The sequence below is a fragment of the Scyliorhinus canicula genome, chromosome 11 (assembly GCF_902713615.1).
Source record: "Scyliorhinus canicula chromosome 11, sScyCan1.1, whole genome shotgun sequence".
NCBI classification, from domain to species: Eukaryota; Metazoa; Chordata; class Chondrichthyes; order Carcharhiniformes; family Scyliorhinidae; genus Scyliorhinus; species Scyliorhinus canicula.
Window position 1 is genome coordinate 86,675,534 of NC_052156.1, and position 12,826 is coordinate 86,688,359.

Genomic DNA, 12,826 nt, shown 5'->3' on the forward strand with positions numbered 1-12,826 from the left:
CTATCCACGATGACCTTTGCCACCCGGGGGTCACCTGGCTGATCCACTATATCAAGGCCCGCAACCTGCCCTACTCCACCGAGGAGGTCAGTGCCAAGACCAGGGACTGCCAGATCTGTGCGGAGTGTAAACCACACTTCTATCGACCGGATAGGGCCCACCTGGTAAAGACATCCTGGCCCTTTGAACGCCTCAGTACCGATTTCAAAGGGCCCCTCCCCTCCAATAACCGCATTACATATTTCCTCAATATTATTGATGAGTTCTCCCGCTTCCCCTTTGCAATCCCTTGCCCCGACATGACCATGTCCACCGTCATTAAAGCCCTCCATAGTGTCTTCACCCTGTTTGGTTTCCCCAATTATGTCCACAGTGACCGGGGCTCGTCGTTCATGAGCGACGAACTGCGTCAGTACCTGCTCAGTAAGGGCATCGCCTCGAGCAGGACTACCAGTTATAATCCCAGGGGAAACAGGCAGGTGGAGAGGGAGAACGCGACGGTCTGGAAGACCGTCATACTGACCCTGCGGTCCAGGAATCTCCCAGTTTCTCACTGGCAGGAGGTCCTCCCCGATGCGCTCCACTCTATTAGGTCCCTACTTTGCACGGCCACAAACGAGACCCCACATGACCGCCTATTTGTTTTCCCTCAGAGACCCACCTCAGGGGCCTCGCTTCCATCCTGGCTGAAGACACCGGGGCCAGTCGTACTCAGAAAGCACGTCAGGAGCCATCAGTCCGATCCTCTGGTAGAGAGGGTCCAGCTCCTACACTCCAACCCCCAGTACGCTTATATCGAACCCCGATGGCCGACAGGATACGGCCTCCCTCCGGGCCCTGGCGCCCACCGGTTCCACCACCACCACCACCCCTCCACCATATCCCGCCCAACCTGCCATGACCAGCGCCCCCGCCCCTATATGGCTTCCGCGCTCCCTCCTGCCCGCCATCCCCCCTCCACCGATCCACAGGAATGAAGCTCCAGAAGAGACGCTCCCACAGTCAACATCTGTACCCGCACCGGCGCCCTCACTACCGGTGCCAGCACGGACGAGTTCAACACCCGGGCCAGCAACAACGCCAGAGCTTCGGCGATCACAGCGCACAATCCGTGCGCCGGACCGGCTGAACTTATGAACCCGTCACCCCCGCCTGCCTTCATTTTTTTTAACAGGGGGTGAATATGGTGAATGTATTTTACCAATCCACCAATGTATTTGTATCTGTGATGTTGCCCTTGTATTTGTATCTGTGCTATGCCGTTGCCCTTGTGGGCTTCTTCTATGGGCCATTGTATGGCATTATCCACAGGGGAACATGTTGGGTCATGTATGGGCTCCGTCCATGGCACCTCCCCTTGAAGTTCTCAGTAGTTCTCAGTATTGGTTCAGTCGCAGGCAGATCTGTTCTAAGTTGATTAAAGCCACGGTTTAGTTCTACTCATGTCTCGAGTGAATTGATGGTCGCATCAGGTGATTCATTTTGTAAGGAGTAACAGGGAGACAGAGTACTGGGCTAATGGCAAGATTCCTGGTAGTGTGGATGAGCAGAGAGATCTCGGTGTCCATGTACATAGATCCCTGAAAGTTGCCACCCAGGTTGATAAGGTTGTTAAGAAGGCGTACGGTGTGTTAGCTGTTATTGGCTGAGGGATTGAGTTTCGGAGCCATGAGGTCATGCTGCAGCTGTACAAAACTCTGGTGCAGCCACATTTGGAGTATTGCGTGCAGTTCTGGTCGCCTCATTATAGGAAGTATGTGGAAGCATTGGAAAGGGTGCAGAGGAGATTTACCAGGATGTTGCCTGGTATGGAGGGAAGATCTTATGAGGAAAGGCTGAGGGACTTCAGGCTGTTTTCGTTAGAGAGAAGAAGGTTAAGAGGTGACTTAATTGAAGCATACAAGATGATCAGAGGATTAGACAGGGTGGACAGTGAGAGCCTTTTTCCTCGGATGGTGATGGCTAGCACGAGGGGGGCATAGCTTTAAATTGAGGGGAGATAGATAGAGGACAGATGTCAGAGGTAGGTTCTTTACTCAGAGAGTAGTAAGGGCATGGAATAACCTGCCTGGAACAGTAGTGGACTCGCCAACATTAAGGGCATTTAAATGGTCATTGGATAAACATATGGATGATAATGGAATAGTGTAGATGGGCTTTAGAGTGGTTTCACAGGTCGGCGCAACATCGAGGGCCGAACGGCCTGTACTGCGCTGTAATGTTCTATGCTCTATGTTTTGCCCTGTTGCACGCACCTATCCCTCTCCATTACTAAAGTGAAAGTCACAGAATTGTGGTCACTATCTCCAAAATGCTCCCCCACTAACAAATCTATCACTTGCCCTGGTTCATTACCAAGTACCAAATCCAATATGGCCTCCCCTCTGGTTGGACAATCTACATAACTGTGTTAGAAAAGCTTCCTGGACACACTGCACAAACACCACCCCATCCAAACAATTTGATCTAAAGAGTTTCCACTCAATATTTGGGAAGTTGAAGTCACCCATGACTACTACCCTGTGACTTCTGCACCTTTCCAAAATCTGTTTCCCAATCTGTTCCTCCACATCTCTATTGGGGGCCTTTAGAAAACTCCCAACAAGGTGGCTGCTCCTTTCCTATTTCTGACTAAACCCATACTACCTCAGTCGGCAGATCCTCCTAGAACTGCATTTCTGCAGCTGTTATACTATCTCTAATTAATAATGCAACTCCCCCACCTCTTTTACCACCCTCCCGAATCTTATTGAAACATCTATAACCAGGATCCTCCAACAACCATTTCTGCCCCTCTTCTATCCAAGTTTCCGTGATGGCCACCACATCGTAGTCCCAAGTACCGATCCATGTCTTAAGTTCACCCACCTTATTCTTGATGCTTCTTGCGTTGAAGTATACGCACTTCAACCCATCTCCGTGCCTGCAAGTACTCTCCTTTGTCAGTGTTCCCTTCCCCACTGCCTCACTACACGCTTTGACGTCCTGAACATCGGCTACCTCAGTTGCTGGACTACAAATCCGGTTCCCATTCCCCTGCCAATTTAGTTTAAACCCTCCTGAAGACTACTAGAAAACCTCCCTCCCAGGATATTGGTGCCCCTCTGGTTCGGATGCAACCCGTCCTGCGTGTACAGGTCCCACCTTCCCCAGAATGCGCTCCAATTATCCAAATACCTGAAGCCCTCCCTTCTACACCATTCCTACAGCCACATGTTCAACTGCACTCTCTTGCTATTCCTAGCCTCGCTATCACGTGGCACCGGCAACAAACCAGAGATGACAATTCTGTCTGTACTGGCTTTTAACTCCCAGCCTAACTTCCTAAACTCGTTTATTACATCCACACCCCTTTTCTAACCATGTCGTTGGTACCAATGTGCACCACGACTTCTGGCTGCTCACCATCCCCCTTAAGGATCCTGAAGACACGATCTGAAACATCGATTGGGCAGCACGGTAGCATTGTGGATAGCACAATCGCTTCACAGCTCCAGGGTCCCAGGTTCGATTCCGGCTTGGGTAACTGTCTGTGTGGCATCTGCACATCCTCCCTGTGTGTGCGTGGGTTTCCTCCGGGTGCTCCGGTTTCCTCCCACAGTCCAAAGATGTGCAGGTTAGGTGGATTGGCCATGATAAATTGCCCTTAGTGTCCAAAGTTGCCCTTAGTGTTGGTTGGGGTTACTGGGTTATGGGGATAGGGTGGAGGTGTTAACCTTGGGTAGGGTGCTCTTTCCAGGAGCCGGTGCAGATTCAATGGGCCGAATGGCCTCCTTCTGCACTGTAAATTCTATGTAAAATCCCTGGCCTGGCACCCGGGCGGCAACATACCTTCCGGGAGTCTCGCTCGCGACCACAGAATCTCCTATCTAGTCCCCGAACCATTGAGTCTCCTATCATTATTGCTTTTCTATTCTCCCCCCTTCCCTTCTGAGCCCCAGAGCCAGACTCAGTGCGAGAGACCTGGCCGCAAGGGCCTTCCCCCGGTAGGTCACCCCCCCCAACAGCATCCAAAACGGTATACTTGTTTTGAAGGGGAACGGCCACGAGGGATATGATCCACATTCCGTTGGGTCTTTATCCGTTTTGGGTATAATTGAGATTGTGACCTGCGCTCGCGTAGGCAGCAGAGTGTCCCTTGCCAGCGAATCTGCGAACATGGCTCTTAGGTGTGGGGCCAGGGCTGGCGTAAATTTTTTATAGAAGTCCGCGGGAACCTGTCGGGACCCGGTGCCTTCCCTGCCTTCATGGTGATTTCTCCCAGATATATTGGTGCTTCCAGCTCCCCGCCGTCTATCCTCCCCCACGACTGGTAGTTGGATTGGGTTCGATTTTGTTTATTGTCACGTGTACTGAGGTATAGTGAAAAGTATTTTTCTGCGAGCAGCTCAACAGATCATTAAGTACATGGGAAGAACATTTAAAAAAAGAAAATACATAATAGGGCAACACAAGGCACACAATGTAACTACATAGGGGCTGGTTTAGCTCACTCAGCTAAATCGCTGGCTTTTAAAGCAGACCAAGCAGGCCAGCAGCACGGTTCGATTCCCGTACCAGCCTCCCCGGACAGGCGCCGGAATGTGGCGACTAGGGGCTTTTCACAGTAACTTCATTGAAGTCTACTCGTGACAATAAGCGATTTTCATTTTTTTTTCATTTTCATAGACACCGGCATCGGGTGAAGCATACGTGGGTGTAGTGTTAATGAGGTCAGTCTATAAGAGGGTCATTTAGGAGTCTGGTAACAGTGGGAAGAAGCTGTTTTTGAGTCCGTTCGTGCATGTTCTCAGACTTCTGTATCTCCTGCCTGATGGAAGAAGTTGGAAGAGTGAGTAAGCTGGGTGGGAGGAGTCTTGATTATGCTGCCCGCTTTCCCCAGGCAGCAGGAGGTGTAGATGAAATCAATGGATGGGAGGCAGATTTGTGTGATGGACTGGGTGGTGTTTACGACTCTCTGAAGTTTCTTGCGGTCCTGGGCTGAGCAGTTGCCATACCAGGCTGTGTGCAGCCAGATAGAATGCTTTCTATAGTGCGTCTGTAAAAGTTGGAAGAGTTAATGTGGACATACCGAATTTCTGGCGGAGTTCCAGTCCTCCGAGGAACTTTCATCTCCGTGTCCCCGTCGGGGGGCTCGGAGATGTATAGTCCTCGATTAAAGGTCTCAAATGCCTAATTGACCTCTTTTGGTTCTGTTACCAGTCTGCGTCTGCTGTTCTTTACGTGGCCTATTTCCCTCGTGGCTGCCTGCTTTCTCAGCTGGTGAGCCAGTAGGCAGCCAGCCTTGTGCCTGTGTTCGTAGGAGTTGGTACACTGCTTTCCTGGTGGATAGCAGGTTAAAGTCCATTTGTAGCTTTTTCCTCTCTGCCAGCAGCTCTGCGGTCAGAGCCTCGTAGTACTTTCTGTCGACATCCAGAATGGAATCCACGAGCTGCTGCCTGGCCGCCCTCTCTTCCCTATTTCTGCATGCCTTGTCGGCTATGATTTTTCCTCTTATCCCGGCCTTCAGTGCCTCCCAAAATATGGAGGGTGAGACCTCCCCGTTTTGGTAGTTACCAACGTAATTGCCTATGGCCTGTGATGTTTTTTGGCAGGTCAGTGTCCAGCCTCTATGTGGGGTGCTGGGCCCGGCCTGTCTCCAACCTCACACCCATGTAATGTGGAGCGTGGTCGGAGATAATGATTGCGGAGTAGTCCATTCCCGTGATCCCTGGAAGCACCGATTTCCCCACTGCAAAGAAGTCGATACAGATGTATACCTTGTGCACTTGTGAAAAGTTTCCTGATGTTCCCTGTGGCACTGCCAATATCTCTAATGAAGAGGGTCCTTTCGCTCTTAGGATCGAAGGAAGGGGACACTTCCAGTATTTATGAATGGCTTTTGTCAGAAGATTCAGTGTCAGTGTAGGGAGTTAAGGAGTTGGTGCCCATATTGGATGATGAGATGGGCAGTGGGGCCCTGCGAAGGGTGAACTCCACAAACTCCACATCCTTGTGTACAAAGCTTGGTTTGATCCAACTTAAGGTAGATTTTAGGGCACACCTGACCAAGCCCAGAATTAATCTCTTCTTTTTAGAGGTGGAGGATAGGTGCGAGCGTTGTTCTGGAGGTCCGGCTAACCACGCGCACATGTTCTGGTCTTGTCCCAAGCTTATGGGGTTTTGGGTCTCCTTTTTTGGCACTGTGTCAACGATTCTGAAGAATGAGCTGGTGCCCTGTCCGTTGGTGGCCATATTTGGGGTGTCAGACTCACTGGAGCTGCAGACGAGCGAGAGGGCCGATGTCCTTGCCTTCGCCTCACTGATTGACTTGGGGAGGGGGGGGGGGAGAGTAGTGCTGGGGTGGAGGTCGCCATCTCCACCCAGTACCTCAGGGATCTGATGGAGTTCTCATACCTCGAGAAAGTTAAGTACAGACATCCGGTGATGGGGGTGTGCTGAGCAGTCGCACATCAGGTGGTTCACCTCCTAAGAACCAGAAATTAGGGAGTAAGGGAGCGATAAAGACCGACATATAAGCTGCGGTCAAGGTGGTGGCCGCGGAGGCCCTGCCCACCATGTGGCCCTGGACAAGGCAGAGGGAGGCCCAGGGGAGCACCGTTTTTTTTATAAACAGTTTTATTGAGGTGTTTTTGGCATGTAAAACAGCAACATTGTACCGTAGTGTACAAAAAGCAAATAAGACATAATGCAAGCATCGGCTCCCCTCTCGCAAGAACCTGCCTAAGCAACCCCCTACTCTACGGTACCCTACCCCCACTCCCCGCTGACGATTAATTCTCCGCGAAGAAATCAACGAATGGCTGCCACCTCCGGGCGAACCCTGACAGCGATCCTCTCAAGGTGAACTTAATTTTCTCCAGCCCGAGAAAGCTCGCCATGTTCGAAAGCCATACTTCAGACTTCGGGGGCTTTGAGTCCCTCCATGCCAACAGTATTCGTCACCGGGCTACCAGGGAAGCAAAGGCCAAGACGTCGGCCTCTTTCTCCTCCTGGACTCCCAGGTCCTCCGAAACCTCAAAGATTGCCACCTCTGGACTCATTGCTACCCTAATTTTCAATACTCGGGACATGACGTCCGTGAATCCGTGCCAGTACTTCCTTAGTTTAGGATATGCCCAGAACATGTGTACATGATTCGCTGATCCTCCGGCACATCTAGCACATTTGTCCTCCAGCCCAAAGAATTTGCTCATCCGGGCCACCGTCATGTGGGCCCGATGTACGACCTTGAACTGGATCAGACTGAGCCTGGCGCATGTTACGGTCGTGATTACTCTTCTCAAAGCGTCTGCCCATATGCTGTCCTCTATCTCACCCCCCAAGCTCCTCCTCCCACTTAAGCTTCAGTTCTTCGGTCTGTGTCTACTCTGCTCCCATTAAGTTCTTTATAGATGTCGGAGACTCTCCCCTCTCCTCTGGAAACAACGTGTCCTGGATCCCCCTTGGTGGGAGGCGTGGGAAGGATGGTACCAATCTGCGTACGAAATCCCGCACCTGCAAGTACCTGAAATCATTCCCTTTCACCAGCCCGAACTTCTCCTCCAACACCCTCATATGCTCGGGAAGCTCCCTTCCAGGAACAGATCGCCCATCCTCGCAATCCCCGCCCTCCGCCATAATTGGAACCCACCGTCCATATTCCCAGGGGCAAATCGGTGGTTACCGCAGATCGGGGACCAAACCGATGCTCTCACTTCCCCTATATGCCTCCTCCACTGGCCCCAGATCTGTAGAGCCGCCACCATTATAGGGCTGGTGGAGTATCGTGCCAGCGGGAGCGGCAGAGGCACCGTAACCAAGGCTGCCAAACTGGTGCCCCTGCACGAAGCAGCCTCCATCCGCTCCCAAACCGACCCCGTACGCACCATCCATTTCCTTGCCATGGCTATATTAGCTGCCCAGTAGTAGTTGCTACAGTTCAGCAACGCCAGCCCCCCATCCCCTCGGTTCCTCTCGAGCATCGCCTTCCTCACCCATGGGGACTTTCCCGCCCAAATAAATCCCAGGATAATTTTATCTAGCCTATTAAGGAAGGACCGCGGAATGAAAATGGGAGACACTGAAATATGAACAAGAATATCGGGAGAATCGACATCTTTACCATCTGCACTCTCCCCGCCAATGACAGCGGGAGCGCATCCCCTCTCCGGAATTCGTCCCTCACTTGCTCCACCAACTGGGACAAGTTTAGCTTCTGCAACTTACCCCAGTCTCGCGCTACTTGTATCCCTAGATATCTGAAGCTTTCCCCTCCCAGCCTGAAAGGCAGCCCCCTCAGCCCACTCTCCTGACCTCTCGCCTGCACTACCCACATCTCGCTCTTTGCCATGTTCAATTGATATCCTGAGAACCGACCAACTTCCCTCAGGGTTTCCATGATTCCGTCCATTGAGTCTGACACGTATAACACAGGTCATCCGCGTATAATGAGACTTTATGTTCCACTCCCCGCCCCCCCCCCCCCCCCTCTCCAGACCAGCCCTTTCCAGTCCCTTGAAGCTCTCAGAGCAATTGACAGCGGCTCTATGGCCAGCACAAACAGCAGTGGGGAGAGGGGGCATCCCTGTCTAGTCCCGCGGTGCAGTCTGAAGTAGTCAGATATCGTCCTGTTCGTCCTCACACTAGCCTCTGGGGCCTGATATAACAGCCTAACCCAGTCAATGAATCCCACCCTGAATCCAAAACGTCCCAGCACCTCCCATAAATAGTCCCACTAAACCGGTCAAGAGTCTTTTCGGCATCCATTGCTACCACTACCTCTGCCTCCGTGCTCTCCGGGGGCATCATATCACAGTGAGCAGCCTCCTTAGATTGGCCACCTGCTGCCTGCCCTTTATGAACCCGGTTTGGTCCTCCGCAATCACGTCCGGTACACCGTCCTCAATTCTAGACGCCAAGATCTTGGCCAGTAACTGAGCGTCTGCGTTAATCAAAGAGATCGGCCTTTAGGGCCCATACGCCTCCGGGCCATTATCCCGTTTCAGTATAAGCGAGATAGTGGCCTGCGACATCGTCAGGGGTAAGACCCCTCTGTCTCTTGCCTCGTTGAACACCCTGACCAGCACCGGCCCCACTATCTCAGAGAACTTTTTATAAAACTCCACCGGGTACCTGTCTGGCCCCGGGGCTTTACCCGACTGCATGACCTTCAGGCCACCCAGTACTTCTTCGGCCCTGATTGGGGCCCCCAGCCTGTCTACCAACTCTTGGGAAGGTCAGTCCGTCCAAAAGGCCCCTCATCCCCTCCAGTCCCGTGGGGGGGGGGGGGGGGGTTCCGAGATGTACAGCTTGCTATAGAATTCCTAAACACCTTGTTCAGTCCTACCGCGTCCCCCACCAGGCTTCCCTCCACGTCGACTACCCACCCTATTTCTGAGGGACAAGTTGTCTACTCGAGGCGTACAGCCCAATCAAATGAAAATACAGGCAATATTGAATAGAAAACGACCATCAGACGAGAAAGGATGTCTGAGGATATTAGGAATGGTCAACTTTATAGGCAAATTTATTCTGAATTTGTCAGTCAAGACATCTTGTCTGAGAGAAGTTATCAAGAAGATGAATACTTTTGAATAGATGAGCATGAGCAAGAATGGCTTCTCTGAACACAGCTTTGAAAACAGTTCCAGTGCCAGCATTTTTCAACCCGACCAAGAAAATGAAAAAGATTGGAAGCCAGTTGCCTCTGTGTATACGTCCATGACCGAATCAGAGTGTCAATAAGCTCAAACTGAGAAGGAACGTCTTGGACTAGTTAATGGCCTGGGAAAGTTTCATAGTTATGTGTGTGGCCTACCAACTTTTCTGGTAGAAACGGATCGCAGACCGTTGGTAGCCATTGCCAAACAAAATCGAATTGAGATGTCACCACGCATCCAGAGAACGATGATGAAGCTACAGCGATATAATTTTGATGTAGTTTACATTCCAGGGAAGCACATTTTAGTTGCAGATTTGCTATCAGGAGCTACAGCTGTGCTGGAAGACAATCATATTGAAGATGCTGTTCGGGCATCCGGTGGCGGCCATGGAGTGAGCGGGTGCACATTTGGGAGGTATTTGTGGACCTTTTCGGGCTGTGCTGAGCAAAAGAGGTGCAGGAGGGGTGGAAGGAGAAAGTGTCCCACTGGTGGATGCATTGGTGGACCAGAAGTGGTTGAAAAAGAAAGGAGCAGTTGGAGATAGTTGCAGGAGAAGATGGCGGAGGGTCAGGGACCGGACTACACTCAATGGTTGACGGAGCAGCTTGTGGGCTTCCTGAAAGCGAATGATGTGGAGATGCTGGTGTTGGACTGGGGTGAGCACAGTAAGAAGTCTTACAATACCAGGTTAAAGTCCAACAGGTTTGTTTCAAGCTTTCGGAGCACTGCTCCTCCACTGCACATTCACCTAAGGAGCAGTGCTCCGAAAGCTAGTGTTTGAAACAAACCTGTTGGACTTTAACCTGGTGTTGTAAGACTTCTTACTGAAAGCAAATGGACAGCCAGGATGATCCACATCTGGCATTGCTCAGTTATCGAGCATCATCTTTGAGCAATAGTTTGTCTATGTAGTGGGACATGTTCGGATCTGTAATACACTGACTATGCAGTGGGACTGATTAGAATCTGGAATATACTGTCTATGCAGTGAGTGGTTAGGATCTGGAATACACTGTACAGTAGGACTGGTTAGGATCCGGAATACACTGACTATGCAGTGGGACGGATTAGAATCTGGAATACACTGACTGTGCAGTGAGTGGTTAGGATCTGGAATATACTGACTGTGCAGTGAGTGGTTAGGATCTGGAATATACTGACTGTGCAGTGAGTGGTTAGGATCTGGAATATACTGACTGTGCAGTGAGTGGTTAGGATCTGGAATGCACTGACTGTGCAGTGAGTGGTTAGGATCTGGAATGCACTGACTGTGCAGTGAGTGGTTAGGATCTGGAATGCACTGACTGTGCAGTGAGTGGTTAGGATCTGGAATGCACTGACTGTGCAGTGAGTGGTTAGGATCTGGAATGCACTGACTGTGCAGTGAGTGGTTAGGATCTGGAATGCACTGTCTACGCCGTAAGTGGTTAGGATCTGGAATACACTGTCTATGCAGTGTGTTAGGATCCAGAATGCACTGCCCGAGTGTGTGGTGGAGGTAGATGCAATTATGGCTTTCAAAGGGAATTTGGGCAGGTATCTGAAGATAAAAAGTTGACAGTGCTACAGGGAAAGGGCAGTGGAGTGCGACAAGCTAAATTGCTGTTTCAGGAATCCGGCACTGACTCAATGGGCCAAATGGTGTTCTTCTCAGATGTAAACTTCCCGCTGGAACCCAAGGAGTGAGGAACATCCATTCATTTGCTTGAAGGTTAAGTTTCCATTGATCTCAAAAGAGGACTCACGGGACATGCACATAGACCATCTGATTGAGATGCCAAGCGCAAAGAAAAAGCATGGATTCAATCAGAAAGATCACACATAAGGATGGTGGATATGGAGTATTCACAGAAATAAACCAGGAAGTATTGTAGGAAGCAGGATGCTTGATAGGTTAAACATGGAAGTCTGCCCTGGTGATTTCCACCATTTGAAAATTCCTTTTCTGTCAGGCAGAGGATAAAGAGAGAAATAATGGATACCTAAGAGAGATTTACAATCTGCCATCTAATGGGTTATGTAAAGAGTGAAGGATACTGTGGATACAATTCAATTTCAACTGGCTTCCGATCATTTTGAGGCAGATTAATGGATGTCTCGAAGCACAAGTATTACACAGATGAGAACAACAGATACTAGCACTGCCAGTGAGGTGTTTGAGCAACTCAGCGTTTCAAGCTGCAGGAGAGGTTTATTTTCTGATACTAGTTATGGGAAAGGACAGAAAGTGGAGTTGGAAGAAAGATAGCAAATAGAGGAATTGAAAGAAAAGAGGAAGTGATGCCCCTGAAATTTACACAGCATCTTTGACATATTCAGGCATCTCATAGCTCTTTATAAACACTGTTGTGATGTAGTCAAACACAGCAGCCAGTTTAAGCAAAACAGGGTGCCAGGAATAGCAAAAGGATCTTCAGCCTTGTCTTTTCCACTCGCTTGCAATGTTCCATGATCTTTGAGGATAGCAATGTGCATAGAACTTCCTGCATCTCCCATTAATTGTCCACCACCATTTATGGGACTGGATGTGGCAGGACTGCAGCGCTTCAATCTGACTCATTGGGCTGTGGGATTTCTTAGCTTTGCGTATGGCATGTTGTTTCTGCTGTTTTAGCAGGCGTTCAAACCTCAGTTGTAGCTTCTTTGGATTGCCATTTCATTTTTCCAAACTCCTGGTGCTCAGGCACGCTGTCCTATACTTCTCATTGAACCAGGGAAGATGCCCGACTTGACTGTAATGGTTTGGTAAGAGATATGCTGGGCCAGGAGATTACAGTTTGTGGTCGAGTACAATTCTGTTGCTGTTGGTGGCACATAGCACCTCATTAATGCCCTGTTTTGTGCTGTGAGATTTGTTTTGAATCTATCCAATTTAGCACAATGGTAGTGCCACACAATAAGGTGGGACATCTTTGGACACTAAGGGGCAATTTTTTTTTAGTGGCCAATCCACCTAACCTGCACAGCTTTGGACTGTGGGAGGAAACTGGAGCACCCGGAGGAAACCCATGCAGGAACGGGGAGACCTCCACAGACAGTCACCCAAGGCAGGAATTGAACCCAGTGACCCTGGTGCCGTGAGGCAGCAGTGCTAACTTCTGCCTAAAGGATGAGTGTGATACTACTGAGACTAAGCCGACAGCTTAGTCTAAAACCAATTAGTGACACCAATGATCCACAGC